This window comes from Erinaceus europaeus, chromosome 20 (assembly GCF_950295315.1).
Source record: "Erinaceus europaeus chromosome 20, mEriEur2.1, whole genome shotgun sequence".
Taxonomy (NCBI): domain Eukaryota; kingdom Metazoa; phylum Chordata; class Mammalia; order Eulipotyphla; family Erinaceidae; genus Erinaceus; species Erinaceus europaeus.
Window position 1 is genome coordinate 48,137,945 of NC_080181.1, and position 22,609 is coordinate 48,160,553.

Below are 22,609 nucleotides of genomic sequence, written 5' to 3' on the forward strand. Positions count from 1 at the left end.
TTAGGAGAGAGAGGGGCTAAAGAAACGGTCACAAAATTGACTGTGGAATCAGCCATGGCTGCCACTGAACATGTGTTTTTACTGTGTAGTCGCTCAGTGCTGTGCAGTTGAATGAGGGGTTGAGTCTTGATATCTTATCTCTAAAATAGGAGCAGTGCCTTGGTCCTATTAAGTGTTCAACAAATGAGAGAGATTATTAGGAAGAAAGGGATAGAAGGAGAAAAATAGGCACATGGGGCCTACCAGACAATTTACCTGGGCCAGCTGTGTCTGATCACTGGCAAACATACTTTCCTTCTTTAAAAGTCAAGGTTTCCTGGCATCTTCACATTGGTCTCATATGTTGCCAACCCTGGGACAGGGAAATAAGGAAGGCTACTTCTTGTTACGTCTCCGTAGGACTCTCTGGATGTGTACACGCATTTGCAAAGTGGAAAGAAAGAAAGTGGGAAGGAAGGAAGGAAAGAAAGAAAGAAAGGAAGGAAGGAAGGAAGGGTGGAGAAGGGGGAGGGGAGCCATGGAGGGTAGGGAGTGAGAAGAAAGGAAGGGGGAAAGAAGAATGAAAGAAGGAAAGATGAAAAAAAAATCAGAAAGAGAAATCTAGACAAAAAGAAATGAAGAGATAGATAGATAGATAGATAGATAGATAGGTAAAAATTGTACCTATCTGTATGTACCATAGTGATGTTCTCCTTCTCTCTTTCCCATTAAGGGATCAATAAAAGAGAGGAAATCATTCTATTTGACAGTGTGACTTCTGAATATATAATTTGTATGTCTGCAGGAAATAGCTTCAGAAGATATTAAAGTAAAACTAAGCAGAGCTGGTTATATGATTTTACAAAGTTTTTAGTTAAAAAGAATAACTGGGCACAGCCAGACTTGCCTTGACTTCAGGCGGCCATATGTATGATAAGTTCATCCATCTCCCTTCCTTGTGTAATGTAACCAAATTCTGACCTCGCCATGCCCACACCGCCCCCACCCATTGCGTAGAAGTCCGTGATGAAGTGCAGTCACAGATGAAAACAGAGATCATCAAGGTTGCTAAAGGAAACGGACTTTTAAGTGCTAACAACAATCTGCTATTTCCCCGATGTCCACATTCACCATGAAACCCTTTTTTCTTTTGATACGGCTTATAATTTAAGGGTATGAGATCATTCAGTAGCCCAGACATAAATCCTACTAATGGCTTCATTCCCGTAGAATCCCACCAGTGCCCTCCTGGGAATGTGTTCCCATTTTCTACTCAGCAGAGGCCTGAAAGTGACCGTTCTCTGGAGTCATAATAGTCAAGTTTACCTGGCCACTGTGGGTCACACAAGGAGCTTGCTGCTGGCCCCCTAACTGTAATTGCTGAAGGGACAACAGTTAGCCTGGCAAGACAACACATATGGCAGCTGAGTTCCCACTAACATTTATTCCACGTGAACAATGTCTTATGCCCCGACGCTGATTCTACTTCCACACCTGAGACTGGCCGACTCATCCAGATACTCAACAGATCAAACCGTGTGGAAGGCCCCATTTTTAAAGTCACTACAACTGTTCTCTCTTGGTCCTTTCAAAGTCATACTCAGGAAGAATGTTTTTTATTCTACTCTTTTAAATTGTAATCATATAACATTTTAAAGAAATTTATCATTTATTTTAATGTGTGCATTTTTGTGTATTTTGTGTGTATATTTATAAAAGAGAGAGAAAGAACCAGAGAGATCAGAATTCTAGGTCTCATGTATGCATATTATATGCTTTACCAGGGAGGCATCTTTCTGGCCATAGGGAACTTATAATTTATTCTATCAACATATTGATTGAGCAGTAACAAAGTGCTTCTAAATTTTAGGCCTCAAGTAACCAAAACTGGTGAACTGTAGGAAGAATGTAACTGAAGAAGAACTAAATTGACTAAGATGGCTTTTAAGACGATAATTTCAAACCAGTAATTGTATTCATAGAAACATATCATATATTTCAAAACTTCATTGATATAGCAGTATATTATAATCATATATAATGATCTCTGATGATGTATGTCATAAATTATCTATCTCTGCATATAGCATATACATGTATTTTGATACACTACACACAGTACATATCTATTTATACATCCATTTTTATCTGTTTATATATTTCTATTTCTATATCTGTATCTACACCCACATTTAGGTCCGTACTCACAGTCCAATCCCATTCTTCACTGTAGACTTGGCCCTTTTTATCCAATTAACCCACCCCCTTCTTTTCTCCTGTTACCCACTTAGTGTGACTTATAGTTATGGAATATTTTGTTGTTATTTGATTTTTGTTGGTTCATCTGCTTGTTGTGTGTTTAAGTTCCACATATGAGTGAAATCATGGCATCTGTCTTCCTCCATTGGATTCATTTCACTAAAGTCAATACCTTCTAGATCCATCCATGTTTTTGAAATGGCAGGATTTTTTTTCCTGCTCAGTTGTATCCCATTGTGTGTATACACAACGTTTTTTTTTTCTCCACATATTTGTAGACATGTACTTAGACTGTGTCCAACCATTGACTACTGAGCTATGGGGGTAAATATTGCATGCTTATATCTCTTTGAATGAATGTGTTCATATCCTTCATGAAAGTATATTTCTCTGAAGTCAAATGGGCAGTAGGGAGTGAAACTTAAACATAAGCTCAGAACTTTGGACTCCAACTCTGGATTTATTCATTCCTAACCCCCCCCCCCCCCATTTCTACTTCTCAAGTGAAATTCAAAGCCAGAAATACAAACAGTGCTGATGTGGTCTCTTCTTGGAAGAGTGGATCCAATGAATCATTTCATTTTAGAAGTAGTTGCCATGATTTTTATATAGGTTTGTGGAATCAAGACTGTATTTATTCCTCTTTTTTTTTTTTTTTTTTTTTTGATAACTTGCCTACTGGAATCATCAATTAGTCTGGGCAGCTAAATTCTTCAGACTCTGGCAAGTAAGTAGACATTGACTATCTGATCTTTCTGCCAAGTGCATGTCAGCTTCTGAGCCCAAACAAGATGCTGTGGTGTGACAGCAAGTGTAGACAGCATTGCTGTTCCTCCAGTAACAGGCACAGAGAGATATGAACAAGCCAGCCGTGAACTGATGATGGCGACTTCCTAAGTAGAAAGGGCCCCCGTTTAAAACACCATAGCCAACTGCCATCTGGGAATGGCAGAGAGAGAAAGTGTGCACAATCTGTGTAGATATGCCCAAAGGAAAGATTTGCTGGGCTAGTTATTTTTCTTATCGCCACCAAAGTTATTGCTGGGACTGTGTATTTGCACTATGATTTCACTGCTCCTGGCAGCCATATTTCCCCTCAAAAATTTGATCGAACAGGAGACAACATCTGGCTTGAGCTCTGCAAGGAAGCTGCTTTCAATCTGGGATTTTTGGGTGAGGCACACCAGGTTCGAGATGATACCATGATGCCAACCTGACTTCCCTGGGCAGATGACCCCACCGTGTGTCCTGCAGCCTCGTCTCCCCAGAGCCCTACCCCACCAGGGAAAGAGAGAGACATGATGGGAATATGGATGGACCTGCCAAAGCCTATGTTCAGCAGAGAAGCAATTGCAGAAGCCAGACCTTCCACCATCTGTACCCCATAATGATCCTGGGCCCATATTCCCAGAGGCACAAAGACCCTAGTTCCCTAGAAGCTATCAATGGAGGGGATGAGATACAGAGTCCTGGGGGGGTGGGAATTGCATAGAAATGTACCCCTCTACCCTGTAGTCTTTGTAAATACTTCCGTTTTATAAATAACTTTTAAAAAATTGATAGAAATTGAGAGGGAGAGACATAAGGAGGGGAGAGAGAGAGAGAGAGAGATGCCTGCAGTACTGCTTCACTGTTTATGAAGCTTGCCCCTACACATGGGTACCAGGGGGCTTGAACTCTAGACTATTTCTACCCCCTCACCCTAGCCACCTCCCACTTGGCCTGAATTATGTTCAATTCAACTTGCTCTGGCCTTTCATATTTTTCCCAGTGTGTCACAGTTACGTGATATATATCCTAAGGGTGCTAAAAGGACAAGGGCCAGCTCATGCAAAAACAAAAGCTAGAGCTTCCAGAAGGCACAGGGACCCACGGCTCTGGTGTTGCGAATCACAAACCAGCTTGTGGCTGGATGGAGAGTGTGTGAGAGCCCCAGCTTTGTCTCTGAGTTATCAGAGACAAAGTGTATCAGAGCCTGCCTGAGGTCATTATTCCCGAGGTGACCGTCTTGTAACTAAGGAGATGCTACAGGCAAGCAGGGCCTGTCGTGTTCCATCTACTCTGCAAACCTCAGGCTGGGTCTGCAGGTGTTTCTCTGTATTGAGTCTCCCTGGGGAATCCTCGGCTTCATAGCAAAAGCCGGCTGAAGTGAAAGTGATTTGATTTGGATCCTATTACAGGCACTTTACCTCTTCTATTTCCGTGATAATAGCAGATTGGAGTCGATTATTGTACTGGGAGGAGAGTTAATGCAATGTCGAGAAACATTGGGGAGACTGGCACAGGTTGAGATGGAGGGAGAAAAAAGTTGGGCACAGGCTGAGATCCGTGGCCAAGGACTCTGCAGCTCCAGTGGCAAGCCCACCCCACTCCACCCCAGCCCCCAGTCTACCTGGTGTTTAGCAGAGGGTCAAGTTCATTTCCCTTGCTGGTGCTGCTTAAGGGACACTGAGTACTCTGGCTACTCAGCTTAATTGAAGCAACCTCTCTGTGCCCTTTAAAGCCTCTGTCTCTTCCTCTGTTGCTCTCCCCTGACCCATGCTGCTTTGTCAGCTGATTCAAAGACTCCAGGATCCCCAGAGCCCTAGAGGTCTTTTCCCCAGTAGGTTAGGAAGGGCTATGCTCCAGCAAAGCAATTCTGACCCTTACAGCAGCCACAGAGAAAGCTGCGCTTACTCTCTACGAACTGCTTTCTCTCCACTCGCAAAGGAGAAATGAGAAGCATTGGCAGATATCTGAAAGTATCCCTGCTAGGCCACCAGGCAGCATCTTTCCCTAGATCATACATCCAGAGTCAGAAATAAGCTTTGGTTTGAAAAGCCTGCTGCCCTGGCCCAGCAGGGAAACTTAGGACTTGCAAATACATGGACCTGAGTTCAGTCTCCAGCGCCCCATACTGCCAGAGTAAGGACCTGGTTCTCCGTCTCTCCTCCCTTCATTAATAAATAAATCTTTTTCAGAAAGAAGAATTGGATGCAGCAGCTAAGCCACCACCCTAACAGAATGGAGGAATCACGCTGGACTGACTGAAACCTGAATCATTCACAAAGTAAGTAAATGCTACAGAATGATCCCAGGCCTTTTCTAGCTGTCTGTCTTTTTTTTTTTTTTTTTTGCCTCTAGTATCATAGCACTTTATCAGTAATATTCATATTAATTTTAGATTGGATGAACATCATCAAATGTACCAAATCTGTCTTGAATCTTCACTTCTGGAGAGAACCAACTGTGAAATCATGCTTTCCAAATGTGCCAAACAGGAGACATTGAACATTTAAGACAACATTATCATTTCTCTGCTATCTTGTCCAAGAGATACACACAATGTTACTTCAAAGGGGTGGTAGAGCAAGATGGGCCTTTCCACCTTTATTTTCATCTCTTGTTTAACTTTGAAATATGATATAAATTCTGAAGAGTACAACTTGCCGAGCAGTAAAAAATGAAACATTCCTCAATCAAGAAACAGTTGTAGGGAGAGTTGGGCAGTAACGCAGTGGCAAAGACCCGAGTAAGGATCCCGGTTCGAGCCCCCGGCTCCCCACCTGCAGGGGAGTCGCTTCACAGGCAGTGAAGCAGGTCTGCAGGTGTCAATCTTTCTCTCCCCCTCTCTATCTTCCCCCCTCCATTTCTCTCTGTCCTATCTAACAATGAGGACTTCAATAACAACATTGATAATAATTACAACAACAATAAAAAACAAGGGCAACAAAAGGGAAAATAAATTAATATAAAAATATTTTTAAAGAAACAATTGTAGGGGCAGGGGTAGATAGCATAATGGTATAATGGTTACGCAAAGACACATTCATGCCTGAGGCTCTAAAGTCCCAGGTTCAATTCCCCACACCACCATAAGGCAGAGCTAAGCAGTGCTCTGGTAAGAAAAAATAAAAACAACAACAACAACAACAAAAAAAAACAGTTGTAGCAGAGTTAGTCTAGAAGCCTTCTTCCTGGTCATCAAACAAACCCCTAAAGTTAGTTGATCTGGATGCCAAATAACATTGGCTAGTTTTCCCTGCTGTTGAAGAAAAGTGAACTCTTAGGTGTTCTTTTGTGTCTGGCTTCTTGAAAAGCCTCTTGTGCTGATGAGATTCCTTTATATTGCTGCAAAAAAATTCAACCTTTTTATTCCTGTTGCTCACAGTTTCCATTGTATGGATACTTATTTAAAAGTTCATTCCAAGAAGTCGGGCGGTAGCGCAGTGGGTTAAGTGCAGGTGGCGTAAAGTGCAAGGACCGACATAAGGATCCTGGTTCGAGCTCCCGGCTCCCCATCTACAGGGGAGTCGCTTCACAATCGGTGAAGCAGGTCTGCAGGTGTCTGTCTTTCTCTCCCTCTCTCAGGCTTGCCCCCCTCTCTCCATTTTCTCTCTGTCCTACCCAACAACAACAACAATAAAACAAGGGCAACAAAAGGGAATAAGTAAATATTTTTTTTAAAAGTTCATTCCAGTGTTCAGGGAACTTGGATATCATCTGACTTCTGGTTACTACCAATAGTACTGTTAAGGGACAAACAGTGTAATGCATTCTTAAAAGTGTAATTGCTCTGTCATATAATAGGTATATTCCCGACTTTAAAAGCTCTGGCTAACCCATTTTCTAAAATATTTGTGCCAGTTTTGAACACCAACTAGCAGTGTATGTCATGTCTTCACTGGCACTTGGCATTTTCTATCTGTATAATGTTTTCTCGGTGTGTAGAGCAACTCATGTGCCTTCTTTTTCAATGTCCTTGAGTATAAGAAAAGAGCTTCTATTTATGTGGGTTTCCTCTACTTTTTAAGTCTATTTTTGACAAATTTTCTGTTTTTTTTTTATATTGCATTATCTCCTTGACCTGTGGAAGTGCTGTATGTATTTTAGACCTGAAGTGTGTGTGTGCATGCTAACGTACGAGTGGACCCAAGGTATTGTCTGGGGAGATGGTGTCATAGTTGGGAAAAGGACTAGACAGATGGAACAGGGAAGAGAGTAGCTCCCAAATATGGGAAAGGTATATAAATACTCTTAACTTTAAACTCCATCAATTTGATCTGGGGCCCGTATTCAGCACAGGAGCCTGTGTAACCTCTGCATCCCTGTAGGTCTGAGCTCACATCCTGTGGTCAAGGCTAGGAACACTCTAGGCTGCACTAATTTCAGGACCCATCTTCCTTGAGTGATAGAGTATGTTGCCCATCCTCCCTTCAGAGAATGGAGAATAGAACAGTTCCTACCACTGTTGTTCCTGACAGAGATGACCAGTGGCAGTGAAGAGAGGGATCTATTAGAGTTCTAGGGGATGGGTTGTGGAGTTCTGGTGGTGGGAATTATGTAGAGTTGTACCCCTCCTATCCTATGGTCTTGTCAATATTTCCATTTAAAAAAATGTTAAAAAAAAAGAAGGCAAGATTTAAAAATTCAGAGTAAGGTGTTGACTAACTGGATAAAGTTGAAACTGTGTGCAGAAAGAATGCCTAGTTTTCAGTGGTAGGGAGAATCATTAAGTGTGTCTTTAGTTTGGTGCAGCACTGTGGTCTCCAGTAAGGTCCCTAGAGGAAGGGACAATGAGCACCAAGAGAAATGGAAGTCAGTGAAGGGACAGGGATGGAGTCCAGACTCACTCAAGGCCAATCCATCATTAGGAGGCGATTAAAAGGACAAGTTGGGAAATGCCTTAGAGGACTTCGCTACAAGTCTGGGATAATGAATGGCCTGGGATGACTCCATGGGACTTCTTCAAATTAATTCAGCTGTCAACGAAGAGGCAGGATGATGTAAGCTGTAGCAGTGGGGTAATTTATGAGATTTGGGAGAGTTTTTAAGCCTTTTTTTTTTTCAGTAATATCTATAAGAAGGTCAAGGACAAAAGCTCTATACATGTAATTTTTAAAATTAAATGGTTTCTTAAAAAGGCAGATGGGCATGGTTGTTATAAATCAGCTGAAGAGCATATTGGCATCATGTGGGGTGCTGTCAGATCAGATAAATAAATTTACTGTAATCTATGCTTTGATTGTGACTGGATTCTATCGTATACAAGTGAGTTATAGGCAAAATGCAGTTTAGCAAGAAGTGCTTTTGTTTGCTTTTGTCTCCAGGTAGACGGCTGGGGCTAGGTGCCTCCATGATTAATTCCATGTTCCCAGTGGCCACTTGGCTCTGACTCTCTCTGTCTCTGTCTCTGTCTCTTGTTTATTTCTGATAGAGGACGGGAGACACAAATAGAGTCGGGGATGGGAACAGAAAGGAGAGACACCTGTAGCACTGCTCACTGTTCACATTGCTTCCCCTCTGCTGTGGAGGGTGGAGGCTTACCACCTAGTCCACCGGCACAGTAACATGCTCTACCAGGATAGCCACTGTCTGGCCCAGAAAGAAGTCTTCTTTTTTTATTTTAATTTAATTTATTTATAAAAAGGAAACACTGACAAAACCATAGGATAAGAGGGGTAAAATTCCACACAATTCCCACCACCAGAGTTCCGTATCCCATCCCCTCTCTTGATAGCTTAACCCTTTCTTTAACCCTCTGGGAGTATGGACCCAAGGCCATTGTGGGATGCAGAAGGTGGAAGGTCTGGCTTCTGTAATTGCTTCCCCACTGAACATGGGCGTTGACAGGTTGATCCATACTCCCAGCCTGTCTCTCTCTTTCCCTAGTGGGGAAGGGCTGTGGAGAAGTGGAGCTCCAGGACACATTGGTGGGGTCGTCTGTCTAGGGAAGTCTGTTTGGCATCATGGTAGCATCTGGAACCTGGTGGCTGAAAAAGAGTTAACATATAAAGCCAAACAAGTTGTTGACTATTCATGAACCTAAAGGCTGGAGTAGTGCAGATGAAGAGTTGGGGGGGAGGTCTCTGTTTTGTAGATAGCTAGTAGGCATATTTTAGTTATATTCCAAAGAACCGGTGGCTATACTAGTTTGTTTGGTTTTTTTTCCCTGAGTCTGACATCTGATATGCAGGTGGATCCAAATTATTGTCTGGGGAGATGATGTCATAGCTGGAAAAAGGACCAGAAAGCTGGATAATGGAAGAGTGTAGCTCCCAAGTATTGGAAAGGTGTATAAATATTGTTGACTGTAAACCCCATCGATTTGATGTGATCTGGGGCCAATATTCAGCTTAGGAACCTATGTGACCTCTGCATCCCTGTAGATCTGAGCTCACATTGTGTGGTCATCAGTAGGAACATTCCAAGCTGCCCCAATTTCAGGTCCATCTTCCTCAGGTGTAGCATAGAGTATATTGTCCAGCCTCCCTTTGGAGGATGGAACATTCTCTACCATTGTTGATCCAAGTTGAGGGCAAGGTCCTATCGGGGCCCACAAAGGGGTTTGTTTTGTTGTTCCTGATAGAGATGACCAGTAACAATGGAGAGAGGGATTTATTCGAGGTCTAGGCCCATCATGTCTGTTTGAGAATCTCAGGACTCCCTTATTAGGGCCCCAGATGATGGGTTAGAAGAAGTCTTCTTAATATTGTCTATCTTCACTGCTCTACCCTCTCACCAGTATTTAATAATTACTGTTTACCTTCAATATGTAAGGCATCCTGACTACTTTATAACCAGTGTATATTAATTGGGACAAAAGGAAGTGACTGATTAAGTTGATAAAATTTTAAACATTGAGCAATGTGTCTAATGGAGCACACATACTACCAGACACAGCAATCCAGGTTCACCTTTCCAGTCCCCGCTTGTGGATAGGAAGCTTCATGAGCAGTGGAGTAGTGCTGCAAGTGTTTCTCCTTCTCTCTGTCTTTAACTCAATCTCCCTTTGTCTACACACAAAAAAAGAAAGGCAGGGGCCAGGAGGCAGTGCACCTGGTTAAGTGTACATGGTACTAAGCGCAAGGACCCACACAATGATCTGGGTTCAAGCCCTGGCTCCCCACCTGTAGGAGGCTTGCTTCACAAGTAGTGATTCGGGTCTGCAGGTGTCTATCTTTCTATCTTTCTGTTCTCCTCTTCTCTCAATTGCTCTGTGTTCTCTCTAATAAAATGAAAAAAAAAAAAAAAATGACTGCCAGGAGCAGTGGATTCATAAAGCCTGCACCAACCCCCAGCAATAACCCCAGAGGCAGAGAAAAGACCAAAAAAAGGGGGGGACTCGGGCCGTAGTGCAGCGGGTTAAGTGCACCTGGCACAAAGTGCAAGAACCGGTGAAAGGATCCCGGTTCGAGCCCCGGGATCCCCACCTGAGGGGAGTTGCTTCACAGGTGGTGAAGCAGATCTGCCGGTGTCTGTCTTTCTCTTCCCCTGTCTGTCTTCTCCTCCTCTCTCCATTTCTCTCTGTCCTATCCAACAATGTCGACATCAATATCAACAACAATAATAAGTACAACAATAAAACAAAAAGGGCAACGAAAGGGGATAAATAAATAGATATTAAAAAAGGAAAAAAGGCAAAAGAGAATGGCCACTAGGAAAGTGGTGGTGTAGTCATATAGGCAGTGGTATAACCCTGGTGGCAATATATATACAGAATTCCAATTTCAGTTTAGACAAGCAGAAAGCTAAAATTAGATGCTCTCATCCTCACAACAGAAAAACTTAATCAGGAACAAATTAGTAACTTTGCAAGAACCCATCCAATAACTGAAGTTCTCTCAGTGGTTCAAGAAGATGGTATTCCAAGACATGAAAATGTAGAAACCTTAAGAGGCCAAGCCTCTTTAAATGAGGGAAAGGACAAAAAGACTGAGAAAGATTTAAGATTGATTATTAGAGGGACCACTGAGTGAGCAATAATGCAAGGGGGGAAATGGTGAGTTTACCAAGTGAAAATCCCATAAGGTCTCTATGGAATGATGGACACTGGCTGTATTCTAATGTGCTGAGAACACAGAGCTCCTATATAATATTCTGAGTGGTCAGGAATAGCTGGAGGAAACACCATCATGCCGCCAAACTCAAAATATCCTGTTCTCCAAATATGACAAAGTCACACTGTACTAAGGAGACTGAAAACATAAACCTTCTAATAAATATCTTTCCTTTAGGACATTTTGACCTCCAGTATTAATAGGATCAATTTAAATCTAATTTAATTGCTGCTCATGTTAAAGAGAAAAATATTGACTTATACAATCGAAATTTGTAAAATTTTATTCTATGAAAAAATTATGATATGTTGTAATGTGACAACTAAACAGACTATATATATATATATATATCAGATTAATTATACATTATTAGAGAGACTAAATGAAGACATTCCTACTTACCAGAATTCCTTTATATCACCCAATTAACAATAGCAATTTCTTTACCATTATGATGCTGTCCTGTTTATTTATTTATTTTGTTTTAGTTTAGCATGGGTGCATTTGGGAAAGCTGGGGTTAAAAATCGCATGGCAGATTCTCATTTCAACTAGCAGAAGAAGATAGGTATAGCAAAAATCACTATGTACAATTTATGGAAGAGATACAGGTAATTTAATATTATTATGAAAAATATCTGTATAATGGAATCATTTGGGCTATTACAGCATGTCTAGAAATATACAATAATGTGGAGAGAAAGTGATCTATTCTTATTACCTTATATTACAAGATATTACTGTGCCCCAGCCAATCATTTTTGATCCAGCAAAATTTCAGTAATGAATTAGAGAGACTGAATTTGTTAATCCAAATTGATATGGAGCCATAACAAAAATCATGTAAAAATTAAAGAGCAGCTAACAGTAGTCGATTTATTAAAATAAGACATTTCCATGTACTTCCCATGCATTATTGTGTAATTCAGTGACTTTCTGTCTGAATTCCTAACTTTGTTCTGAATATACTTGTTCAAGGGTTTATTATGCATTTTAAGGTGCAGATGCAAAGAAGGTAGTCTCCCTCAAATCGATTGTTATTTCTTCCCGAGATAATGTTATTTTGAAGAGTTGCATCATCTTTGATATGGGATTTTCATATGCTTACCATGCATAGAAATATATCTTGCACACAAAAAGATACAGCACAATTAAAATTTACAGTGTATTCAGCTTTTAAAACATCCTTCAGGGAGCTGGGTGGTGGCGCAGCAGGTTAAGTGCATGTGGCACAAAGCGCAAGGACCGGCATAAGGATCCCAGTTCGAGCTCCCGGCTCCCCACCTGCAGGGGAAGTCCCTTCACAGGCGGTGAAGCAGGTCTGCAGGTATCTATTTTTCTCCCCCCCCCTCTGTCTTCCCCTCCTCTCTCCATCTCTCTCTGTCCTATCCAACAACAACGACATGACAGCAATAACCACAACAATGTTAAAAACAACAAGGGCAACAAAAGGGAAAATAAATAAATAAATAATTTTTTTTAAAAATCCTGCAGTGAACATCTGTGTTTTAGATTATGGTACTAGCTTACAATAGTCACCTCCTTTCACCATTAATTTATATATATATATATATATATATAATTTTCCACGGCAGATGCTGTATAATACACAGTATCCTGTGGCAAGAATAGATCTGCTTGAGATACTCAGGCATGGCCCACTTCTAGGAAGGAGTTCTGGTCCACGAGGGACCTGAGCAAGATTGCTGACATTCTGCCCCATGCTTCAGAGGCAAAAGAAGACTCCAGAATGCACTGCAGGAGGTCCACCAGCAGTCTGGCTACCTGTGTTGTTATGGGAACTGCTTTCCACAAAGGCAACCCACAAGTGACAGTTTCTGAATTTAGAGAGAGAGAGAGAGAGAGATAGGATGCCTGTTTCTCAACTTTTCACCCTCCTTGCCACAGAACCATGTTTGCAGAGGTGAGAGGTACTTCTTGAAGAGAAGTGGCAGTACCAGCCCCTTGCTCCTTTCCTACCTGTGCAGGCTTGTGGATGATTTATTTATTGCAGTGGCAGAGGGCTGAGAAGGGCACTGTGGATGGAAGGGAATTCACTAGAAAGGCACCAGTTTCTCTCATCAGACTTTCTTGAGTCTCTTGGATGTCTTTCCTAGGAAAGATATATATATATATATATATATATATGGGAAAGCAATATATGTGTAAAACCTTTAAGACCTACTCTTTTAGCAATTTTTATAGATAACATATACCAGTATTAATTGTCACCATCACACCATATATTACATCCCTAGTACTTATTTATATAATAACTAGAAATTTGCATCTTTTCAGCACCTCTATGCAATTTCTTTTCCCGATCCCTGGTCACCAAAAAACAATCTTATTTTCTATGACTTGAAAAGCTCAACTTTTTTCAGTATCTTTTCCTTTCTTCTTCTTCTTGTTCTTCTTCTTCTTTTTTTATCATTTACCAGCTCAAATAACAGCCCATTTTCCTCTCCCCCCATAGTTCTCTCCTAATCAGCTTTTGTATATTATTTGGTGGAATTTTTCCTGACAGGACTGATTTCACTTTCTGCAGAGCATCAAATCACTGTGTTGCTATCCAAATCTATTAAATAATAATGTTTGTAGTTTGGGAAAGGATGGGTTTGCTTTGTTGGCTCAGACAGTACTATTTGGTTCAGGGAATGCATGGAGAGAAATTGAATTCATTAATAAAAGACAACCTCTACAACAAGGGACCCTCATGAGAGCAGACTTCCAACAGTTGTGAAGAATCAGCATATTGTTCATACGTATTTGAAACTGTTCACTGGTACTTTCCATAATGAAACTTACCATTAAAATTCATTCCATGAATGATCAAAATCTGACATTTTTTCAGCTAAGGTCAAATAAATAGAAAATTCCCCACCAATAATATTTCAAGTGACAAATATTCTCACCTCTTGTCTGCTACCAAGAATATATCCCTTGCTTACCATTGAATTAGTACTGAATATACCCATCAGTAGATCTGGTCTTATTTCCTGTACTAATACTAATTTCTACATGTACTTACTTATTTAAAACTTACTTAATGTCTCACTCTATGTCAGTCACTGTATAAGACAATGGAAATGTAGTAGGGGGTGGGGGTGAATCAGTGAATGTCTGTCACTCCAGGAAGTTGTCTTCTGATGGGAATGAACATAAAATAAACATGGGAAAATATGAATATAAAAGTTTCAGTGAGTGATTCAGTACATGTGCTATGGAGGAAAGAAAGCCAAGAAGTGTGAGAGCAAGCAAATGGGGGTAGTAGCTTCTTTAGGTGTGGAAGTCAGGGCAAGGCTTGAGATTGCTCTGACTTCCTTGTGGGGAATTGTCAGTGAATAGCCAGAAGCAAGGCTCTGGTCATATTCTAAGCAAGTGATTCTGTCAGGGTGGTGAAGTTAACAGGTGTGGTGTGGAGAATTCAAGGAGTTAAGGGAACGTTTCTGAGTGGTCAGTTGTGGCAGAGAGAGATAGGGAGAAAGCATTGCCAAGTTATTTCTTTACTTACTGCCAGAGCAACTCTCCGAATAGAATTGGAAGGACCAGGAAGGAAGGGAGTAAAGGTCTTGGAAGGTTGCAGAAACGTATCAAGAGTTCCTTGTTGGATAGGCAAGTCTGAGATGTTGAATAGAAAGGGGGCAGATCTGAAATCTGTGGAGAGTGTGGACTGTAACTGAAATGTTTGTGTAGTGGGTAATCGGAGAGTAAGGAGGACACCCAGATACCTGCTACTGTGGTCTTGGCAAACAAACAAACAAACAAAACAGTGTGATTCACTCAAGTGAAGAAGACCACACCTGTAAGAGAAGCTGAAGTGCTGAGGGGATGGTGGAGAGGTTCCCTTCCGCCTATGATGGGGATGAGATATGTGTGCTTTTCAGGAGTTTAAAGCCAGGTAGGGATGGAACTGGAAACTGGAGCTCTGCAGGGTGTCAGGGCCAGAGGTAACAGATTTGTGTACCAGTAACATGGAGATGGCCCTGACAATCCTGTCAGTATTTTACATTCCCTCTTGCTACATCCCCTGAAAGATCTACATGCAGTGGCACACCTGGTTAGGTGTATACATTACAGTGCACAAGGATGCAGGTTCAAGTCCTTGGTCCCCAACTGCTACATGAATGGTGAAGCAGTGTTTCAGGTGTCTCTCTGTCTCTCTTATCCCCCACCCCCATTCCTCTCTCACACTCTTTCTCTCTGTGTCCAATAATAAACAAATAAAAACATATTTTTAAAAGTTACATGCACTCACCCAGGTGAGCTATCTCCTGGCCTCTCTCCGACTGTACAGCTGTTTTAACAGTCCTGCCCCTTTATATTTGTAAGCATTTACCCTAGACTTCATTCACATAGTCAGCAGATGTATAGTGAGTCCATACTCTGTGCAGAGCACTGGGATAGAGATTCGAGCTTCAGCAGGGAACAGAGAGATGCTCTGTATTGTTTGTTTTGTTTTGTTTTAAGTTTTTATTTATAAAATGGAAAAATATTAGCAAGACCAAAGGATAAGAGGGGTACAATTTCACACAGTTCCCACTATCCAAACTCTGTATCCCATTCCCTCCCTATTCTTTAACCCTCTGGGAGTATGGACCCAGGGTCATTATGGGATACAGAAGGTGGAAGGTCTGGCTTCTGTCATTGCTTTCCTGCTGAACATGGGCATTGACAGGTCGATCCATACTCCCAGTCTGCCTCTCTCTTTCCCTAGTGGGGCAGGGCTCTGGGGAGGCTCATTGGTGAGGTCATATGTCCAGGGAAGATAAGTTGGCATCATGGTAACATCTGGAACCTATTGGCTGGAAAAGAGTTAAGATATAAAGCAGAACAAATTGTTGAGGAGGTGCTCTGTTCCAGTAGAGCTTTTGTTTCAATGGGATAGATAAAACTTCATCCAGCAAACATATCACTAAGCATCATTTGAAAGCTACAGAAAGAGGAAATTTATATATATATATATCAATGACCCCAGGGGCACAGGTAGTGACAAATATGTCCTACAGAGGGGGTGGGAAGATCCTAAAGAATCCTTTTTCTGGAACCACATGTAGGTTGAGGAGGAAACCAGGGAAGAATCAAGGGAGGGTGGAGAAAGTAGGATGAGCAAATGTGGCATCTAGCAGGTGGGAAAGAGACCAGAGACTCAAGGAGAAGCTCTGGGGGGCGGGGGGCGGGGACTGAGAATGAGAAGGAGGGGGTGGGGTGGGCAGGGCAGCTAGAAACAGAAGCTCCAGTACACTACAATAGTCCGTCCGAAAAGAAATTAGCGTTTGAGGATGAAGTGTTCATATGGATTGCCAGGATGTCATGTGGTACTTTCTTCCTTTTAAAAGAGTATGAATCAGGGTTCTTTTAATTTCAGTAACAGTGTTGCAGGTTATAATCAGTTACTCTGTCCTGCCTATTATTTTTATCACGTGGCACTTTCAGATCCTTCCAGTGTGAGAACCAAGTTATGCTCTATTAGTTTCCCCCTCACCAAAGAGGGGGGAGCGAGGAAGCAAATCCAATGGCCTCTTTCTTTTCTCTCTACTTCTAATCCATGAGATCTGCCTCGCTAAATGTTCAACTTACGTTATCTCTCTCTTTTTTAAAATATATTTGTTACTGGATAGAGACAGAGAGAAATTGAGAGGGAAGGGGGAGAGAAAGAAAGAGAGACAACCACAGACCTGCCTCACCACTCATGAATCTTCCCCTCTTCAGCGGGGACCAGGGACTTGCGCACTGTGTGCTTAGTCAGGTGCTCCACTGCCTGGCCCCCTGTTACCTCTTAATATTGATCAACTACCTGTTAGATCTGAAAAGATAGCATTATGGGGGCCGGGGAGGTAGCCCACTAGTGGAGCTTGTGTATGCCTTGCATCATAAATGGCTGGGACATTGTTCTACTCTTTCACACTCATTAAAAATTAATTAATGGGAAGTCGGTGGTAGCGCAGCGGGTTAAGAACACGTGGCGCAAAGCGCAAGGACCTGTAAGGATACCGGTTCGAGCCCCAGGCTCCCTACCTGCAGGGGAGTCGCTTCACAGGCAGTGAAGCAGGTCTGCAGGTGTCTATCTTTCTCTTCCCCCTCTCTGTCTTCCCCTCCTCTCTCCATTTCTCTCTGTCCTATCTAACAATGACAACATCAATAACCACAACAATAATAACTACAATAATAAAAAAACAAGGCAACAAAAGGGAGTAAACACATAGATGTTGTAAGAAAAATTAATTAATGGGGCAGGGGATGGCACACCTGGTAGAGTGAACATGTTCCACGGCACATGGACCTAGGTTCATCCCTGGGTCCCCACCCTTCCTTGGGGGAAAGCTTCACACGTAGAAAAGCAGTGATGCAGGTATAGCTTTTTCCTCTCTTGATTTCTCTCCCTTTTCCAATAGATAAAATGTTTTTTAAATTAAAAAAAATAGTTAAGTAATTTAAAAAGTCTATATCCCTGGCCTCAGAATCTCAATAAAGTAGTCTAATGTTGGACTAGAAAGTTGAGGCCCGCTTTAGATACTAGATGGTACTAGAAGCTTCCCCCTCCTGCACCAGGCTACCTAATTGAGATTCTGAGGTCTCTTGTCTAGTTGCATGAATAAGTAGTGGTCACGGAGTACACTAGGGAAACTCAGTCATGAAGTCACCTAGCTAAGATGTTCACCTTCAACATGGACACGACTGACATTTTTAAAATGAGGGAAGCTTCACAAATGGTAAAACTGTGCTCTGTGTGTGTGTGTGTGTGTGTGTGTTTGTGTGTGTGTGTCTCACTCTCTATCTCCCCTTCCTGACCCATTTCTCTCTGTCTCTATGCAATAAATAAGAAATTAAAAAAAAAATTCTAATGACTCCAGGCAGAGGCACACCCGATTAAGTGTACATGGTGCCGTGTGCAAGGACCTGGGTTTGAGCTCCTATTCTCCAACTGCACTGGACCTGGCGATCCTGACTTTGTGAACTAACACGCATGGCTCCAGGGAGGTCATGCCATTCAATCTTAACCCCACAGTGTGTGTCCTCCCGGGTGCACGTACATATAGAAAAGAAGGAAAGGGAGTTGGGTGGTAGCACCGCGGATTAAGCGCACATGGTGAAGCACAAGGACCGGCGTGAGGATCCCGGTTCGAGCCCTGGGCTCCCCACTTGCAGGGGAGTCGCTTCACAAGTGGTGAAGCAGGTCTGCAGGTGTCTGTCTTTCTCTCCCCCTCTCTGTCTTCCCCTCCTCTTTCCATTTCTCTCTGTCCTATCCAACAACGACATCAGTAACTACAACAATAAAACAAGGGCAATAAATGGGAATAAATAAATATTTTTAAAAAGAGAGAGACAGAGAAAGAAAGAAGGAGACAGATCTTCATGCAGTTCAAACATCACCACTGGAGAAGTCCATGGTTCTCTACTCCTCACCAATGAGAAACACCTCCCACCCCCCACCCCACCCCCACCCCCACCCCCACCCCCACCCCCGCAGCCATTTCACCTTCAGTGCAATTGAAAAGGTCCGGGCTGGGCTCAGCTGAGCACACTTATTTCCAAGTGCAAAGCCCTGGTCTCTACCTGCAAGGGGGAAACTTCACACAAGGTGAAGCACTATGACAGGTGTGTCTCTCTTTTTCTCACCTTTCCTATCTCTCCTTCCCTCTGTTTCTGTCTGTCCTATCAAATAAATCAACAGGTAAATATTTTTGGAAAAAAGAGTCAAAGTTCTGCAACACACTTTCCACACCTCATCTTTTTGTATCCAAAACCATCTCTCTCTCTGTCTCTCTCTCTCATCTCTCTCCAGCCAGAAAAGATGTCTTCCAAAGCTCCCGCTCCCTTTCTCTCTCTCTCTCTCTCTCTCTCCTCTCTCTCATCTCTCTCCAGCCAGAAAAGAATGCAGGGGCTCATTCTGGCTGAGGGGGGTGGTGGTGGGAGAGAGCCTGCACAAACACTCCAGGGGGAAAAAAAAAATCTGGCTGTCCAATCTTGAGAATGAACGTCAATTTCAGATGTTCCCATTGGAGTGGGGCAGGCCCCCCTGGCCGACTTCAGACAGGGGCCAGTTATCTCACTTAATAACACAGTGGTAAATCTGAATAAAATTAAGCAGAGATCAAATGCTTTGGCTAAATGCCCTCTCCTGTGATCTGAATACCAAAGACAGCCCTGTGTAGCCATTTCTAAAGGGGCTTGGAGGGAGGCAGTCACGGGCGGGGGAGGGGTCATTAATTTCAGCCCACCCAGAAAGGTGTTAACTATGCCCCATCCTTCTGGCTAGATGATAATTAAGCTGCCTCTTTTGTGCCTCCCTGGAGGAGGCATATATACTGTATTTCTCTTCAACCCAGTCAGAGCAGTACAAGCGTAGTGAATCAAATCTTGTTTATCCTAAAGATGGGGTGGACTCGCCCAGCTAGGGGTTGTATTTTTAATTGGGGTTCACAGCAGAAGGAACACCCTCTTAGATGAAGAATCTGGCTGACTCTGGGGCACATCTAGTTAACTCCCTCAGTGCCAGTGCCGGCCGACTGCTACTCCAGTCTTGCCTGAGAGACCCTACACCATCGTGTCCCCCTTGCCATGAGGGTAAACTGCTTCTCTTGTGACAGCCATTTAAATAAAGTCTTCCCAATGCACTATGAGACCCACAGGAGACTAGATAGCCTTTATGGATGTCTTACCTTTATTTAATTATTTTTTAAATTTACTTATTATTGGATAGAGACAGAAAAACTGAGAGGGGAGGGGAAGATAGAAGGGAGAGAAACAGAAAGAGATACTTGCAAAGTTACTTCACCACTTGTGAAGCTTTGCCCCCTGCAGGTGGAGAACCTGGTCCCTGCACATTGTAGTGTGTGCGCTTAACCGGGTACACCACCGTCTGGCCCCCCCAAATGTGTTTTCAAATCTGGGATCATAAATCAACAGTTAGTTTATTTTGCATGGGGGGGGGGAGGAGACACAACACTGAAGCTTCTGCCAGTGCAGTGGAATCTGGGCTCGAACCTGGCTCCCGCACATGGCAAAGCAGCACCCTATCCAGGTAAGCTGTTCCGCCAGCCCAGCATTTAGAATCACAGCCTTGTGGGAAGCATTTTCACCTTCGCTTTGCTTACCCTGGCCCTGATGCATGAGGCTTTTCATGACTTGCTCAGGCAAAAAAAAGAAAAGAAAAGAAAAAAGAAAGCTGCTGTTCATTGAAATGCGTGGTGTGGGTTCTTCCTACACTCCAGGGCTGGGAGCACAGGAACTGAACTCTGGCCTGGGAACCCTGGGACAGGGGTTTTGGTCAGGAAGAGAGAGGGAGCCCTCCCCCCCATCTCATTTACTTTTGACTCAAGTCACAGCCTGGCCTTCTGGTAGTTTAGAGGGCTGATGGGTGCTGTTTCCTTTGATCCTCAGGACGCGGGAAACATTGGAAGATCACCCCAAGGGCACCCTGCTTAGGGAGACCTCTTCTCTGTGGCAGCTCAGGGTGTCACCCGGTACAGGGAAGCCTCAAAGTCCTTTGCGGAGTGACTCAGAGGCAGCAGGGTGGGAGAATGTGAAGAACATGGGCTTTGAAATCAGCTCTGATTCAATTAACCTCTCTGAAACTCAATTTCATCAGGCGGTAATGATGGGGGTAAAATAGAAAATGCATCTGCTTGCAGTGATGACTCAAATAAATAATGAATGGAAAGCCCCCATCCCCCCCCCCCACACACACACACAGAAACACTGAACAGCTTCTGATTGCATTGTTTTCTCAGAAGCTTCTTCCCCACAGAGAACCAGTCTGGAAATTTCCTGACTTTTCTGCAAGTATCTTGAAGGCAAGGGTGGGATAGATTCATCTCTGACAGCTCCCCATACTAAAGTTGTGCCAGCAGTTTCCCAAGCAGTGTCTAAACAGCTGTGTCTCACTGGAAAGAGGCTGTGCATCCTGACCATGAGAGCATATAGTTCACTTATACTTGAGGGGAAGATGGTCAAAATAAACCCCAGATGGATCTGCCTCTGTGTGTGGAGGGTCTAGTGAGTCAGTTTAGAAGAGGAATGAGGATTACTTATCATGATCAAAATAAGCAGTGAACTAGGAATCTAAAGATTCCATTAGACAGGTGAGAAGTTATTCTCTAGAATAACATTGGGGGGGGGGGTGGCAAGGGGACTGAGAAGAAATAAATAGAAGCAGATTTTGTCCATCTGCCTAACGTCTGAGTCCTATTGATCAGTTCATCTGCTTCTATTGTTTTTTGCAAAAGGAAAAAGTTATTATTTTGGATGTCTTATCTTTTTTAAATTTTTTAAAAATATGTATTTATTTTTAATTATCTAAAAAAAATTTATTATTTGGGCCTAGAGCTGGGCAGTTGTGCACCCGGTTAACTGCACATAGTACTAAGCATAAAGACCCACACAAGAATCCAGATTTGAACCCACAGATTACTACTTGTAGGGGGGGAGTTTCATAAGCAGTGAAGCAGGTCTGCAGGTGTCTATTTTTCTCTCTCCTTCTCTATCTCCCCCTCCTCTCTCCATTTCTCTCTGTCCTATCCAATAAAATGGGAAAAATGGCCAACAGGAGCCATGAATTCACAGGGCTGGCACTGGGCCCCAGAGATAACCATACAGGGAAAATAATAATAATAATTTATTATGTGTATATTTTTAATTGGGGGGGGGGACCAATACATTGCTCAGCTCTGGTTTATGGTGGCTCTGGAGATTGAACCTAGGACCTCAAAACCTCAGGCATGACAGTCTTTTGCAGAACCACTATGTCATCTGCCCACCCCATTCTGAAATCTTGTACAGACTAGCTCATCTGGACAGTGCACCTGCTCTGCCATGTGTGTGACCAAGGTTTGGGCCTTGATTCTGCCACATTGGAAGAAGATTTGGTGCTGGGTGTTTGCTCCCTCTCCTTTGGCCTTTCTGTCTGAAAACATCAGCCCAGAGTGGAGAGATCCCAGCAATAACAATCGACAATAGCAGCAACCAGAACAATCATAAAATAAATAAAAATGAAAGGACACATTGCACCATATGCGGGTGGAGCCTTTTGCCCCTGGAGTCATTCTTTTATCCCCTTCCCATCTTCATGGCTACAGATCTTGTGACCCGAATTCCAACTTCCTGGATGTTTTTCTTTTTCTGCCAAAGGAAGATAGGCAGAACCAAAGAGGCTATGGAGGTGGATACCTTACCTGCCCCCAGCTCCTCCCTGGGAAATCTGACTTCTAGAGCTTGGTTACAACAGTACCCAAGGATTGAGGCTTGTGCTTCAAGTGAGAGCAAAGTCATGTGCAACATCTCAAAGAGAAACAGACTGTGAGATGCCATCCATGACCTTCAGAGAGATGCTTGGTCTCGGGTTTTGGAAACTTCAACCCCACAATCCCATCCCACCTCTTCCTGTAATCAGACCAACACTACTACTACTACTTCTTCTTCTTCTTCTCCTTCTTCTTCTTCTTCTTCTTCTTCTTCTTCTTCTTCTTCTTCTTCTTCTTCTTCTTCTTCTTCTTCTTCTTCTTCTTCTTCCTCTTCTTCTTCTTCTCCTTCTCCTTCTCCTTCTCCTTCTCC

At 42.9% G+C, this 22,609-nt stretch overlaps 1 long non-coding RNA gene across 1 annotated transcript in view; it reads left to right on the forward strand.

Moving 5' to 3' along the window:
* Positions 1-22,609, forward strand: part of LOC132534926 (uncharacterized) — a 312,136-nt gene that overhangs the window by 234,897 nt on the left and 54,630 nt on the right. Inside the window, exon 2 of the long non-coding RNA XR_009546686.1 lies at positions 5,199-5,287. This is a non-coding gene — a long non-coding RNA (uncharacterized LOC132534926). The remainder of the gene's footprint in view (positions 1-5,198; positions 5,288-22,609) is intronic.